Genomic DNA, 16,179 nt, shown 5'->3' on the forward strand with positions numbered 1-16,179 from the left:
TGGCAATGAGCGAGAAAATGGTGTTTTGGACAGGTTCGCCGGTAAGTGCTTCAGGTTCTTCGTCAAGAGGGCAATGTGGTGGATGGAAGGGATTACCTTCTTCTTGTCTCCAATGATTGAGGAGGCTACGAACCCATCCCCAATTCATCCAGAATAGGTGATGACTGATTGGTTGATCTATTCCGGTCACACTGCTTTCGGAGCTTGAATGGGATTCCATTTCTGAATCTGAGTGACTTGAACTGATGACGAATTCCATTTCGTACGATTGGATAAAGGATTTTTTTTTTCGATATGAAATGATTTTGGCTAACGGATGGTATTCTAATTACATAGAATATATATATATATATATATATATATATATATATATATATATATATATATATATATATATATATATATATATATATATATATATATATATATATATATATATATATGTGTATATATATATATATATATGTATATATATATATATATATATATATATATATATATAGATCAAAAGATTTCGTAGATTACGGAGGACTTTGCGGGATATGTCAGGCAAAGTTTAAAGTAACAGATACGATAAGATATGATTTAGCAGATATGCTAAGATATGAATTTTTGTCTATACACTATTCATGCAATCAATGCAGCAAGACGTGTCTTAGACTAAAAATGATAAGCAGGTAATTTCCTGAGGATGATAAGTAGTTAATTTTTGACACAAAATGATAAGCAAAACATTTGACATGCAGACACGGTCGAAGTCCAGACTCACTAATGCATCCTATCGACCTATCAGTTAGACACACTAATGCAGACCTGGTTCGCTAAGACCACCGCTCTGATACCAACTGAAAGGACCCGTTCATATACATTATAAACGATTCACAATAGTTGATTACATTACGAGGTATTTGACCTCTATATGATACATTTTACAAACATTGCATTCGTTTTTAAAAGGCAAACTTTCTTTACATCAAAAATTGACAGGCATTCATACCATTTCATAATATCCACTATCCAACAATAAATTGATTTAATAATAATCTTTAATGAACTCAATGACTCGAATGCAACGTTCTTTGAAATATGCTATGAAAGACTCCAAGTAATATCTTTAAAATGAGCAAATGCACAGCGGAAGATTTCTTTAACACCTGAGAATAAACATGCTTTAAAGTGTCAACCAAAAGGTTGGTGAGTTCATTAGTTTATCATAATCATTTATTTCCATCATTTTAATAGACCACAAGAATTTCATTTCCAGTTCTCATAAATATACGTCCCATGCATAGAGACAAAAATAATCATTCATATGGATTGAACACCTGGTAACCGACATTCACAATATGCATATAAGAATATCCCCATCATTCTGGGATCCTCCTTCGGACATGATATAAATTTCGAAGTACTAAAGCATCCGGTACTTTGAATGGGGCTTGTTGGGCCCGATAGATCTATCTTTAGGATTCGCGTCAATTAGGGTGTCTGTTCCCTAATTCTTAGATTACCAGACTTAATAAAAAGGGCATATTCAATTAGATAATCCAACCATAGAATGTAGTTTCACGTACTTGTGTCTATTTCGTAAAACAGTTATAAAAACAGCTCATGTATTCTCAGTCCCAAAAATATATATTGCAAAAGCATTTAAAAGGGGAATAATGAAACTCACGCATATAATTATTGTAAAACAGTTAATAAAACATTTGCATGTATTCTCAACCCTAAAATGTAAAGAGTAAAAGGGGAGCAAATGAAACTCACGCATATAATTATTGTAAAACAGTTAATAAAACATTTGCATGTATTCTCAGCCCTAAAAATGTAAAGAGTAAAAGGGGGGCAAATGAAACTCACAATACTGTATTTCGTAGTGAAAATACATATGACGTCATTGAACAGGTGCAAGGTTGGCCTCGGATTCACGAACCTATATTAAGTATATATATTTATATGATGGTCAATATCTGTCTAGCAATTTAGGTCAAACTGTAGTATATCACAATCCTAATGCTCGAGACTAACATGCAAAAGTCAACTTGATCCAAAATGATTTCCAAAATCTATACATGATTATTATATAACTTAAATATAGTCATTTTATATATTTAAATATTTAGTAAATTTTATTAAAGTAAATAATATAAATCATTTGTTAATAAATAAAAATTATATTAAAGTTTATATATTATAAAAATATACTTTTATGTCTTAAGTAATAAAATTTATAAAATTCACTTAATATCATAAAAATATAGTGGTACATATTATTAATGTAATTATATTACGTGTGGTCAAAATATCATTGTATCACATATCTATTTGATAAAATAATATTGATAATAATAATAATAAGTAAAAGTAGTATTATTTTGTAATAATAATAAGTATTATTATAATAATAACAATGTTTATATTTACTAATTATTATAATAAAATTGATAATTCTAATCATGATAATATTAGTAATAACAATACTTTTTAATATTAACTATATTAATAATAAGATAATAACTCTATTTTATCATAATAATACTAAAATGATAATAGTAATGATATTTCATGATATTTTAGTAAAAATGATAGTTTTAATATAAATGATATTTTTAGAAATAATAATAATGATAAAAATAATGAAATCGATATTTTTTCTCTTAAATCAATATCTTACAATATTTTAATTTCATCATGATACCCATACTCATTATTTCCTGATCGATTTGTTCAATAGCTTTTAGTTCTCTTTTATATCGCATTCATAATAATGATAATAATAGTAATCATAATAATTAGGTGTTACTAATATTAGTTTTAATTATAATAATATTAGTGATAATAAATATTATGATGATAATACTAATAACTATGTTAATGATGATAATAATAATAATACTAATTATAACTTTAACGATAGTAATAATAATAAAATAATAATTTTTAATGATAATACTTTTTATTGATATTGATAATAATAATAATAATAATAATAGTAATAATAATAATTAGATAAAAACTAGAACGACGATAATAATAATCATTTTTTTTAATAAAATACAAACTTCAATTGACTATAACTTCTAATCCGTTCATCGAAACCGTTCGATACCTAAATGAAAAGTTCTTAATTTTTCGCTAGCTTTCCGACGACATGCATATCTTATACCTTATCTCAACCGCATATGTAACTAATTCAGGATTTAACATAACCTATCTAATGGCAATATCAAAAGTACAAGCATGCATAATCCTATATACTCGAGCACTAGTCAGGGATACACTATTAATATATAAAAGTTAATTTATGAGTACTCACGTATCAATATTGAGATTCAATATTGCAGGAAAGGTACGTAAACGCGACGGAGATGATAAACACTAGGTTGACCTTTGACTCGTGATCATAACCCCCAAGCAATACCCATAACCTCCATAGCTATAACCCATAATTTCCTTAGCTTTATCCCGCTCGAAAAACCCGTTTTAAAATAACTCGCTCATGACATCGTCGTAGTATTTTATGTATAATAATACTAATAATAATAATAATAATAATACTAATAATAATAATAAATATAATTATAGAGAGAGTGTGAGAGATAGGTAGTTAGAAAACAATTATGATCGATCATATATATATAGGTATATAAATAATATAATAATATAATATAATATTAAAATAAATAAAAAACATGTTAAATAGTGAGCCGCCACAAAAATATGTTGACATAACATTACGCGTTTCGTGTAGATAGGTACGCGATCCGCGTATGGTGTCTTCATGAAAGTTGTAGATTTTTGAGTTACGGACGTCTGGACACCGGAATCAACCTTTTTCGAGTCAGTATGATTTAGTTATGATTTTTCTCATTAAAGTGCGCATGCTTAGTGATTTCCATCATTTTAACTTGCGATCTTGAGATGAAATGTTATAGTCTTTTGGTGCCCATTAGAAATCTTTATTTTATCTTTATTTTTATTTTCATATCATTGAAATTCCATAAAAACATTTTATAATCAAATTCTATTATATCGAAAGAATAAAAACGTTTTCGTACGTTTGAAACTAAATCAAATAATACTATAAGGTTTAGTTTTTCCAAAACTACTTATATTCAATATCATTTTATTAAAAGGTTTAAATAATAGAAATTGTTATATCATAAAACATTTTTATTTCATAAAATAAAATCATATAATATATAAGTCATAATGGATTTCTAGTTTTTACTTACAGTTTATTCGTAAATCGCAAGTTTAAGTCCAATGGACAATTAAACGTATGAAATCGTTTTAAATCAACATATCCATTTGCTTACCTTGTCGACATCCATTTACATTTCATGTTCTTACTATTAATTTTATGAAAGTTAAATAATTAACTTATCAAGAGTCACGAGAAAGTTATTGTAAAGCATGCATTGAAAATTAAACAGGAATCTCTACTAACTTTTGTCCAGTTACCGTTAATTGACAATTTTGTTCTTACTTGTAAATCACTTTACCAATCATTTCGAATACCGTTAAAAAGGAAAGGTTTTCTAAATCAAAGTGGACCTTTCAATAGAGACTCATAATCATACAATGTATCTGATTAATAAATCATTTGATATTACCTTTTAATTCCGTTGAAAAATATCTTGAAATAATTACATTCATGTAAAGTATTATTCATCTAATACCTTGTTAACATTCTCAATTCATATAATAGATTTCGTAACTTATTTTCATATTAATCAAACCGTTTAATGTTTCATTAATATTTCTCAATTTAATAATCACACATATGTATATATTCATACATATCTATTTACACATAATTGTTTGTGAATCGTCGAGACCAGTCAAAAGGTAAATGAATACATGAACATAGTTCCAAGTTTTTGAGATTTCAACATTACAGCCTTTGCTTATCGTGTCGGAAATATTAAATCATATGAAGATAAAGTTTAAATTTGGTTGGAAATTTCCGGGTTGTCACACATTAGACGAACTAGCCTGATCTGGTTGTCTCCGTCTTCTTCTAGTATCTCGCTCAGGTTCATTGTCTTCCTCCATAGGAGCGGGAGCAACAACTTCTTGTCGTCTTAAACTAATTACCCTGCCCCTCACTTGTATAGCTTTTGCAGTTTTATATACATCCAATCCTAAAGTTTTAACGGCCTGATCCACCGGTATGATTGGAGGTTCTGATTCACTCGTGTCGAGTCCGAACCAGTTTCCTAAACAAGTGATATAGTGACCCTCCGACATGTCACTTGATCCTCTAGCACCCTTACCTACATGAGCTAAAAAGTAGGCAACTCCATAGGGTATACTAACAAAGGTATCCCTATCTCTGATCACATCTAAATACCAAAGGTCGATATAATTAATTTTATCTGTATTACCAAATGACCTTTGGTTTATTGTGTTCGCTATAAATTTATGAATTATCCTAAACCGAACATCAGTGATCTTTAGGTATGATTCTTGGCCGGCCTCATATCTATTTCTATCAGTAAAAGATTGCCAAATCCTCCCAGAATCATAATTACCTGTATACCTAGCCCCAGTAAAAATATACTCCCTAAATCCGGGAGTCAACATCTCCTCGATGGTGTAAATCCCCAACTCGTTAGTCACATTGCTTAGGGACATTCTTCTATCTACCCCACCCAGCCTAAACTGTAGAAAATTATCATCATCGATAGTTTCTGGGTGTATGCTCATTCTAACAGTAGAATAGAATTCTAAGCACCATTCTCTATATACAGGACTATTTAAACTAAACAACCTCTCAAAATCATTAAAAACCAAATTCATCCCAAATTTGTTTATGAAACTTTGGTTTAAAATTTCCCTTATTTGTGTATCTATGTTGACTGGGTGTCCTAAGGGAGCCCAGTTCACAACATATACTGGAGATGTGTTTCTATTGATCAGAGAAAGTAAGTCCTTAACCTTTTGCACCCGTTGAGGTAAATCATTAGGGAATCTCAGGTTCGGGTGTAAGGTTTGGAGGAGTTGTTCCATTTGTGGTGTTACTTGTTCCTCATCTTGCTGTTGGTTTACAGCCCTCATTCGACATAATCCCTGCATAACATTTTAAAACAAGAAAATCGTCCCAATTGGGTATGTTAATATTAGCAAAGAATTCATAATCATCATACAAGCTTGTTTTCAACACCACCGGAACTAATATATCAACAACAGTTAAAGGTTTACTTCTAAAAATTAAAACAAAAAATAAACAAATAAAATTCATAATCATAAATCAAGTTTCATAAACAAAGTTTAATTCACAAGTGAAAACATTCAATGAACTAAGCATATACAATTCAATTCAATCAGATTGCGTGTATTCCAGCTTCCAAATAATCTTTATCATCATTACAATTCATTACTTGATTCATGAAAATAACAAAAATTATTAAATTTAGACTAAAATTAAAATCACAAAATCAAACAATCAAACTCATGTTCAAAGGTTCTAACCACTATCACAACAGTTAAAAATAGCTAATTATAACCAAAATAACACACTTCAATAGCAATTCCTCAATTTTCCCCAATTTGTATAAACCCTAACTTTGAAATAATCAATTAAACATTAAATTCTTATGCTAATCGGGTTTAACATCACACTAACAACATGGTTATAGCAATAATCGAGCAAAACTCAACAATATCATGCATTAATTCGGATTAAAGCTATAAAAATAATAAATGAAAAAGTTGAAAAACAAGTGGTAAAAACTGGTTTAGGACCCTTACCAATCTAGGCATGTTGAAATATGGAAGAATTGGAGGAGATTGAGAGTGTTTATTTAAATTTTGGGTGTGATTTTGGTGGTTTTTGGGTATCTCCTTCGTCCACAGCAAACAGAAAAGAGGAAGAAAAAAAATAAAGTGTGGAGGTGAAGTGCTGGTCGATCAGTTAAGGGATCTGACATTTCAACTTACGCGTTTCGCTTAGACTTACGCGTTTCGCTTAGACTTACGCGTTCCGGGTAGTTATTGATTGTACGCGGTTCGCGTGGATTACAACACGTTTCGCGTAAGTGTTAGGCCCCCTTTTTTTTCAACTTTATAAGTAATCAAATTTTTAAAATATCTTTTTATAAATTTATATTTGTTGTAACGGAAATTTCGGTTGTTATACCTAGTCTTTATTTGTTTATAAATTTTCAAATTCAATTTATAAAATTTAATTCTTTAAAAATTAAAGTTTTTAATATTTTTCGAAAATAACTTAGAAATAAAACAAAACACTCTATTTTTGTTTTCTTTTTAAATTTTTTTAAAATTAAAATAAAATTAATATATTAAAATTTTAAAACAAGTAAATGAAAAATAAAAATTAAATGAAATTAAAATACACTCTAATTTTTTTTTTATATATATATACTTTCAAACCAACTAATTTTCAAACTTAAAACTTTATTTCCTATCAACTAGGTAGAGATAATCTCGGTTGTTACACCTATCATTACACACAACAAAGTTTAAAAATTATATATTTTTACGGTTATTGATAAAAAAGTATATTTTTAGTAGTTTTAATTTTTTTCTTTTGTTTTTGTGATTTACTATTTAAAAGATATATTATGAATCCAACAATAAATTTCGTGCAATTTGAAGAACGACAATTCAGTTGTTACACTTAACATTATCATTTTCAATGAAAACAGGTTGAACTCAAGGCTCATCATTTTTAAATAGTAGACCCTTTTTTAATAAAAACAAACAACAAAAAAATACAAACTAAAACACACCAAAACATAAACACACAAAAATTAACAAACACACAAAAATGCACAAAACCACAAAAATGCACAAACACACAATTGGCGAGAAAAAGAATTAGATTGTGAAACCGCGTTGACTCGCCTCATAGTAGAGTCGTACCATTTCGCCCCCCATGGCTTCGTAGGCGTAACCTCGTTGGTTTAAGAGGTTTTCCTTTGAATATTTAAAAGGTCCTTCTCGGCACAAGGTTACGTACTCGTAATTAGAGTCTGTCCGGTTCTTTGGGCAATTTCCGTAATGAGTCGGTTTTCCACATTTTACACATTTTCTCAAATGACGCGCTCGACGCTTCTTAGCTGATTTTGATTTGCCTTTGGCATAATTTTTTTCATTAAGTTCTTGTCTCATTTCTTTACTCGCCTGATCGCATCTTCTTTTTATATCTAATACCACATCTCTCGGTAAAATTTTATCGCACATCAAAAAGAAGTGGTTGTAAACATATTGATTGCGCATCTTGAAAATAAATAATAAAAAAAAAAGAAAAAAAAAGGTAGAATGGAGGGAGAAGACTAGTTCTTTAGTGTCTGCTAGGGAAAGACCGAACAAACCCCACTCTTAAAGATAAAACTAAAGATCGAGAATGGAGTTGAAAACCTTAAAGTTACTGATGTTGTAGCGTGAGGGTACGAAATAGTATTATTTTTACTAGGAAATACTACAAAATATGACACAAGTTTTATTAATTTACGGATGGGATATACCTAAACCTTGCTACAACACTTATAGGCAGTGTACCTAATCGTAGAGTAGTGTAGTTTTTAGTAAGTCCGGTTCGTTCTACAGGGAGCTGGTGAAGTTAACGCTATATTATTAAGTTTATTTGTAAAAATATATATATAAATAAGTAGTAGTATTATTATAAAATGGGGGTTTTACCGTTTAATGACCGGTTTGTCGATTTTAAGCGTAAAAATAAATGACAAAAATTAAAGTGCGTAAAATAAATTGCGATAAATAAAATGACAGAAAATAAAATGACAGAAAATAAAAGTGCGATGAAAAATACAATAAAACAATTATACTTATTTAAACTTCCGTAATCATGATGTTTGACGTGTTGATTTTAATTTATTACCATGGGTTAATTGTCCTTTGTCCTGGTTTATTTGATACGTCTATCTGGTTTTTGTCCATAATAGTCCATCGGTCATAAATATAAAGTGCGAGTGTCCTCGTCAAATTACCCTTATACCCGAAGTCAAATATTCCAACTAATTAAGGATTTAAACTGTGACGCAGTTATCACTTCTGTCAACAATTACACCAGTTATCACTGTATGTAATCTACCCCTGTTTTGATTAGATATGAATATTAATTTACCCACTTGATCAGTTTGAATAATCAATTACCCAACCCGAATAATTAATTAAATGATTATAATAGATTCCATATGAACGTCACTAAATAGGACAACCATAATCATTATTAATTATTAGGATAATTAATTTGAAGATAGGTTCGACAGACTCCAATGAGTTGTCACTCAATTAGACAATACCCCCCATCTATTAATAGTCAATAGTCCAATTTCCACAAGTGTCGATCTTTTGCCCAAACCTTAATTATGGTACAAAGCCCAATTACCCAATTTTAGTAATTAGCCCAACATCATGATTACTTCGTTTTAAATAAGCATAATAATAACTTAGCTACGAGACATTAAATTAAAAAGGAAAGACATAACTTACAGTGGGTATTAATATCGTAGTATTACACGGGCAGAGTCTTGACTTAAAACCCGTAAATCATTTGTTACAATACTAAACTAAATCATAATTATTAAAATTATAATTAAAATTATAATTATTTATTTATGTTATATGTTTACAGAGAAGGAAAAGAAAGATGTGTTTGAGTTCGTGCATAAACTGCCTTTTTATAGGCATTTGGCCAGATTTTTACTGCCATGCGACTCGCATGGGTTTATGCCTATTTGCCATGCGACTCGCATGGCCATGCTGGACAGCTCACATATCTTTTGTCTTCTTGTTCGTCGACATATTTATTAAATATATATAAAATATAAATAATTTTAATAATTATTTATATATTATATTATATTTATGTGCATAGTAGACTAGATATTTTTGGTCCATTGCGTCGGGCGTTTCTTCTTGGCTCGGGTCTCGGTTCCGGATTTTCGGACGTCCTTGCGTACTATTTTATATCGTGTACTTTGCGTTTCGTAACTTGTACTCTTGTTATTTTTAGACGTTCCTCATCAATAATTTGAACCATTTTAATTGTATCTTGTACATTTGAGCATTTTGGACCTTTCCGTCTTCAAATCTTCATTTTTACCTTTTGTCTTCGCACTTATTTAATATAAACGAATATCACTTGAAAATGGAACAATTGCAACTAAAATCTTGTCTTTCTTGGGGGATTTTGCTATGAAATATATGTTCCTTTTTAGCCTTATCAATATCCCCACACTTGAGCGTTGCTTGTCCTCAAGCAATACAGTCTTGAAATAATATAATACATCACACGAATCACTTCTTTATTCTTCACACTTTGTACATCAGTGATTTTGATAGAGCGGTATAAACAATGATATTAACAATAGAACCATGGTTAAAGGTGGGTGTGTCATCCACAGTTGCCTTGGGTTTAGGTCAACGACACTTGCAATCAAATAGCCGATTTACTTTCGGTTTTCAAAGCAAAGTGCACATTTGAAAGGTGGTTTACAGTCCCACATGACTATAAAAATGTAGATCCTTAAGGAAATTGGATCTTTATGAAAACATTTGATCTTTTAAAAATTCAAGCTAGATTTTACCATAGACAAGTTTTCTGATTTGATCCATCATCGGTGTTGCAAAATATATTTGTGGATCAATATTTTGGCTTAAAACTTTTAGGTTCGTGTAATCCACTGCTATCCCGGTATCGGAAGCACACATCCAGTTTACTTGTTCCGTATATTACCTTTCGGTAAACTACCGTCCGGTTGTAAAGGAAAGCGATGAACAAGAAACTGTTAAGGCAATGTCTAATGACATGCATTTGTTCATGGTCTAATTACGTGTCGGATGCTAGTACTATCCTTGGTAGGAGCAATAGTAAAGATCATCCTATGATTTTTCGGTCTGGCACAAGGTCCTGTCTCCGACCATGCTATGCAACTACCGTTCTTACGGTTGACACCCGATTTGGTTCAGGTGACCTAATGAATTCTGTTGAATTCCCAGGATTTTACGTTCAATGGTAATGAACGCATTGAAAATGGATTTTCAGAAAACAAATCGGTTTTAATTTTGATCAAAATATTTTCTCGTTCAAGCTCGAGTTTAGATATCATCGAATTCCATGAGTTTGAATTCTCAATCTTTAAGGTCAATCTCAAGGATTGAGTAATATCAGGCTTAAAAGCTGATTTTTAATCTTTAAGGAGATTATCCTTTCTGGGGATCTGATTCATTAGTCTTATCAAGCTAATTTGCACGGTGCCCCCCCCATTGTACGAGATAAATCCTTCTCATGGTTAGGATAAATCTGACCACTTGGCGACCCTGTTTGATGCTGAGGTCCGTGGATTTCCTGCTGATTTTAGAGATGACTTTTCTAGATTTTTCGTCAACCTACAGCTGGTCTGGACGACAACTTCATGACCTAAATCAAGAAGCGCGTGTCTTTTTCGGAAGACTTTACTTCCTTTTAATGATGGAATTGATTCATCGTGTAGATCCATCTTTTCTTTCAAATATATTACAATAAACCGGGTAAAACTGTTAATTAAGTCCAAAACAAAAGCACCTGCAATAACTTTACAGAAACATGTGATAGATAGTTTTTAATTGAATAACTTGGTACATTCTCCCCACACTTAGTTTCTTTCTTTGCCTTTTTATTCTTCTTTATTCCTTTTTAAATGAATTCAAGCGTTTTGGGTTGTTTCTCAATTTATGTCCTCGAGGTAACGATAATTTCAGTATTAACACCTAGTTTTCATCGTTCATAAATATGTATAAACATGATTTTGACTTCATTTAATTGAAAATTTTGAAAAATTTTACTAGAAGTGGGTAGTCAGTATATAAGACTAGGGCTGTTCCTTGTTATCAGAGAGCACTAGATTCTAATACAACTACTGCGTTACTAGTATTTTAGTTGAAAATTTTTCAAATTTTCATGAAATTTGGCAATTAAACTAAGTATAAACCCGAGAGAATTTATAACCCTTCCCCACACTTGAGATCATGCAATGCCCTCATTTGCATGAAATCAGACTATAATTATAAATTCATGAGGGTGATTAGTGTAGAAAAGTGATTAAAAATACCGAGTTTGTAATTACAAAGCTCGTCGAATGATTGATGGCGCCTCATCGTTCATTCCTTCATTTGTTATATCATATTTGTTGTTTTGCGTCTTGTCGTCAAAATTAGTACCTTTTGCTGAACTTTAATGACAGTCTTTGAAAGTGCATTGTTTTACCCTGTTGTGTTCATGATATAAACTACAAACATATATACATATTTTTGAAGTTGGGTATATTTCCCCACGTTCAAAAATTTATAAAATATAATATTTTTTTTTGGCATACTTTAGATCAATAAAATTAAAAATAATGATAACAAAATTTTTCGCCCCGCTCTCGGGTAAAGCTATTTCGGCTCTATGACCTAGTCTTCAACTCACGACGAATTTTAGAAATCAAATTTTTTTTTTTAACTTAATGAAATAAAGTAAATTTTGTTTTTAAAATCACACAAAACTTAAATTTAAAAAGCATATTAATTTTTATATAAAACCTACAAAATAAAAAAAAAATTCAGAATGGTGGGAGGAAACTAGTTCTTTAGTGTCTGCTAGCGGAAAAGACCAATCGGGTTCCATTCTCGGAACTACACGAGAACAGAACAACTAACTCTAGATAGCATTTTCTTTTTAGAACATTTGAATCTCCCCACACTTAGGTAGCCGTGGTGTCAAAATTGTGATTAACTTCATCGTTAATTTCTCTTGGTCCATAATCAACTTGCATATCCGTGACTTTTTCTTTAAGCCATTGGTCGGATTCCTGTGTAATATCCACAATTTCAACTAGTTTCTCCTTTTCTTTAGGTGATAGATTGGATACTAACCGGTTACATAACTTAAAGTTCCCCTTGGTTCTAGCATCGCGAATCCGTTTAATAAGTTTTTTCATTGAACTATTAATAACGAGATCATTTAATTTCGTATCAACAACGGGGTTCTTTGTTATCATGTCATCATTAGGTGTTACTTCATTTTCCCCACACTTAGGCGTTTCATTATTATTAAGCACTACCGTTGGAGTTGGTAAAACAACATGGTTGTTACCAATCGTTTTTGCTGGTTCAATGGTTTTGGTTGGTGGACATTTAGACTTTCGAATCATAAAGGTGATCGATTTGTTACCACTACTAAGTGTCATTCTTCCATTTCCTACATCAAATAACGCCCCGGTGGACGCAAAGAATGGTCGACCTAAAATTAGAGGAATGTTTGGGTCCTCTTCTATGTCAATGACAATGAATTCGACTAGAAAGGTTAAATTACCTACTTGAATGGGTAGGTTGTCAGCAATTCCAACTGGGTGCTTAATGGTTTGATCAAAGAGTCGAACACTCATATCCGTTGGACTTAACTTACCTACACCTAATCTCTTATATAAGGAAAGAGGCATAACACTTACACTTGCACCTAAATCTGCTAGTGCATCATACATGACACAATCACTAAGTAGACAAGGAACAATAAATTCACCCGGATCACCTACCCTAGGTGGAGGTTTTGGTGGAACTGTATTCACCGGGTTTACTTCTACGGCTTTTGTTTCTTGTACTTTCTTATTCTTTTTCTTCTTCTTCTTTCCAGAAGTATCACAATCTTTATTACTTATTACTTGCTCATACTCAACTCCTTTTCTTGGAAACGGGATGGGTGGTTTGTATGGTGTCACCACTGGCTTTACATACTCGGGTGGTGGTGGTGGTGTAACTTCTTCATTGTTACTCACATCTAAAACCTTCCCATCTTCTGGAGCTGGTTTTTCAGAATTTGTTGACACCATATTAACATTCTCTTTCCGAGGATTTACTTCAGTATTACTCGGTAGCTTTCCTTGTTCCCTCTCACTCATCATGCTAGCAAGAGTACCTACGTGTTTTTCTAGATTAAAAATGGAAGCTTGTTGAGTTCTTAATGACTGATCAAACCTCTCGTTCGTTTGGGTTTGAGTTTCAATAAATTGTGTTCGAGATTCAACTAGCTTGAATACCACGTCTTCCATATTTGACTTTTTCTCTTCAGTTTGTTGTTGTGGTTTATATAAGCCAGGTCTTTGTTGATTGAAAGTGTTGTTTTGAGTTGGTTGGTTATTCGGACCTTGTTGGTTATACCAGTTATTTTCGGGTCCTTTTGGATTGTAAAGAATGTTTTGATTTCGATTAAAGTTTAGCTTTGGCGGTTGATAATTATTCAGATAATTATTTTCTGGCCTTTGGTTCATATAGGAAACATTCTCTCGTTGTTCCATCGTTAGTTCAATGTGACAATCTTTCAATAAGTGTGGTCCACCGCATTGCTCACAACTGATTCGTATTGCGTGAATATCTTTATTCATCTTTTCCATTCGTCTTTCGAAAGCATCTATTTTTGCGGAAACGGAATCAAAGTCATGGCTAGAATCGGCTCTAGCCACTTTAGATGAACGAAAAATATCTTTTTCTTGGTGCCACTCATGCGAGTGGGAGGCTGTATTATCAATAATTTTGTAAGCTTCAGTTGCGGTTTTCTTCATGATGGAACCACCAGCTGTTATGTCGATGTCTTTTCGTGTAGCAACGTTGACACCTTGGTAGAATATTTGTACTATTTGGTAAGTGTCTAAACCGTGTTGAGGACATCCTCTCAACATCCTTCCGAATCTTGTCCACGCCTCATATAATGTTTCATTTGGCTTTTGCGCGAACGTAACAATTTCTCCTTGAAGTCTCACGGCTTTGGATGCCGGAAAGAATCGTTTAAGAAATTTTTCAACTAAAACATCCCATGTGTCAATCGCCCCTTCAGGTAACGATTCTAACCAATCTTTGGCTTCTCCCTTTAAAGTCCAGGGAAACAACATGAGATAGATCTGCTCATCTTCCACTTCTCGGATTTTGAATAGTGTACAAATTCTATTAAATGTACGAAGGTGTTCGTTAGGATCTTCATTCGGCGCACCACTGAATTGGCATTGGTTAGTCACCATATGTAGAATTTGTCCTTTGATTTCATAATCTGGTGCATTAACGTTTGGCTTAATAATGGCGTGACCTTGGCCCGTGCGTGTAGCTCTCATTCGATCTTCCATACTTAGAGGTTCTAGATTTTCCATGATAGGAAGTGTTGTATCCGAATCACTAGAGGTTTCTGATTTAATGGTTTGTGGTTCAGGAGGAATAATTAGTGGTTCAGGATCTTGGAATTGTCCTTAAATATCCTCTGGGTTCTTAGTAGTGAAATCGAGTCCAAAAGATGGATTATCGGAATTTTGAGTTGGAGTTCTTGGATTACTAGATGACGATTCTAAAGAAAAATCAACGGCGACAATATTTGCTAGATGTCTTGATCGAGTTACAGGTGGTGAACGTATGAAAGGTGGTGAACGTTTTGCTCGGTGCATTCACTGAATATCCTATTAGTTTTTAAAAAGGAAAGAAAAATTATAATAAGTTATCCAATTAATAGACTTTTCTGATTTTGCCCACGTTTCGAATAGCCAAAAGATGCAGCAGAGGGGCAGGATTCGTTTGGTCTCAATATAATTGAGGACTGTTTGGCTCCAATAACCCGGTCCACGTACAAATCCAACTATTACTACGAACCAGAAAATTTTGATGTCTATCAATTTAACCACTTAAAATAAATTTTCGTAATTTTAAGAAATTTAGAGAAGAAGTAGAAAAAATTCTAAGTCCTAAAAACTAGAATGGCGAGAAATAAGAGAGAAAAAGATTGCGCGTCGAAAAGTGTCGAAAAATGAAAAAGACGAAGAGTGGTTTGTAAACACGCGGTTAATCCAACCTTATAACGATTACTATCTTAAAATTAAAGCTACAAATGGAGATCACTTATTGGAATTGTAATTGATACATAGGTAAAAGGCGTCGAAAAATACGAAATAAGAAAATAGCACGAAAAATGGCGTCGCAAAATTTTAAGGCACCTAAATCTTAGTCTAAGGAATAAGCACTTAAGGGATTTTACGGCAATGCCTAAAAATTCTAGAAATAAAAATGAAACTACGGCAAAAACTAGACTTAAAACTAAGCACGAATGATAAAAATACAAAAATTACGCTAAAAATAAATAAAAGATACAAAATATAAAAGTTAATAAAAAGTTTATAAAAATTATTAGTTTTA

This window comes from Rutidosis leptorrhynchoides, chromosome 11 (assembly GCF_046630445.1).
Source record: "Rutidosis leptorrhynchoides isolate AG116_Rl617_1_P2 chromosome 11, CSIRO_AGI_Rlap_v1, whole genome shotgun sequence".
NCBI classification, from domain to species: domain Eukaryota; kingdom Viridiplantae; phylum Streptophyta; class Magnoliopsida; order Asterales; family Asteraceae; genus Rutidosis; species Rutidosis leptorrhynchoides.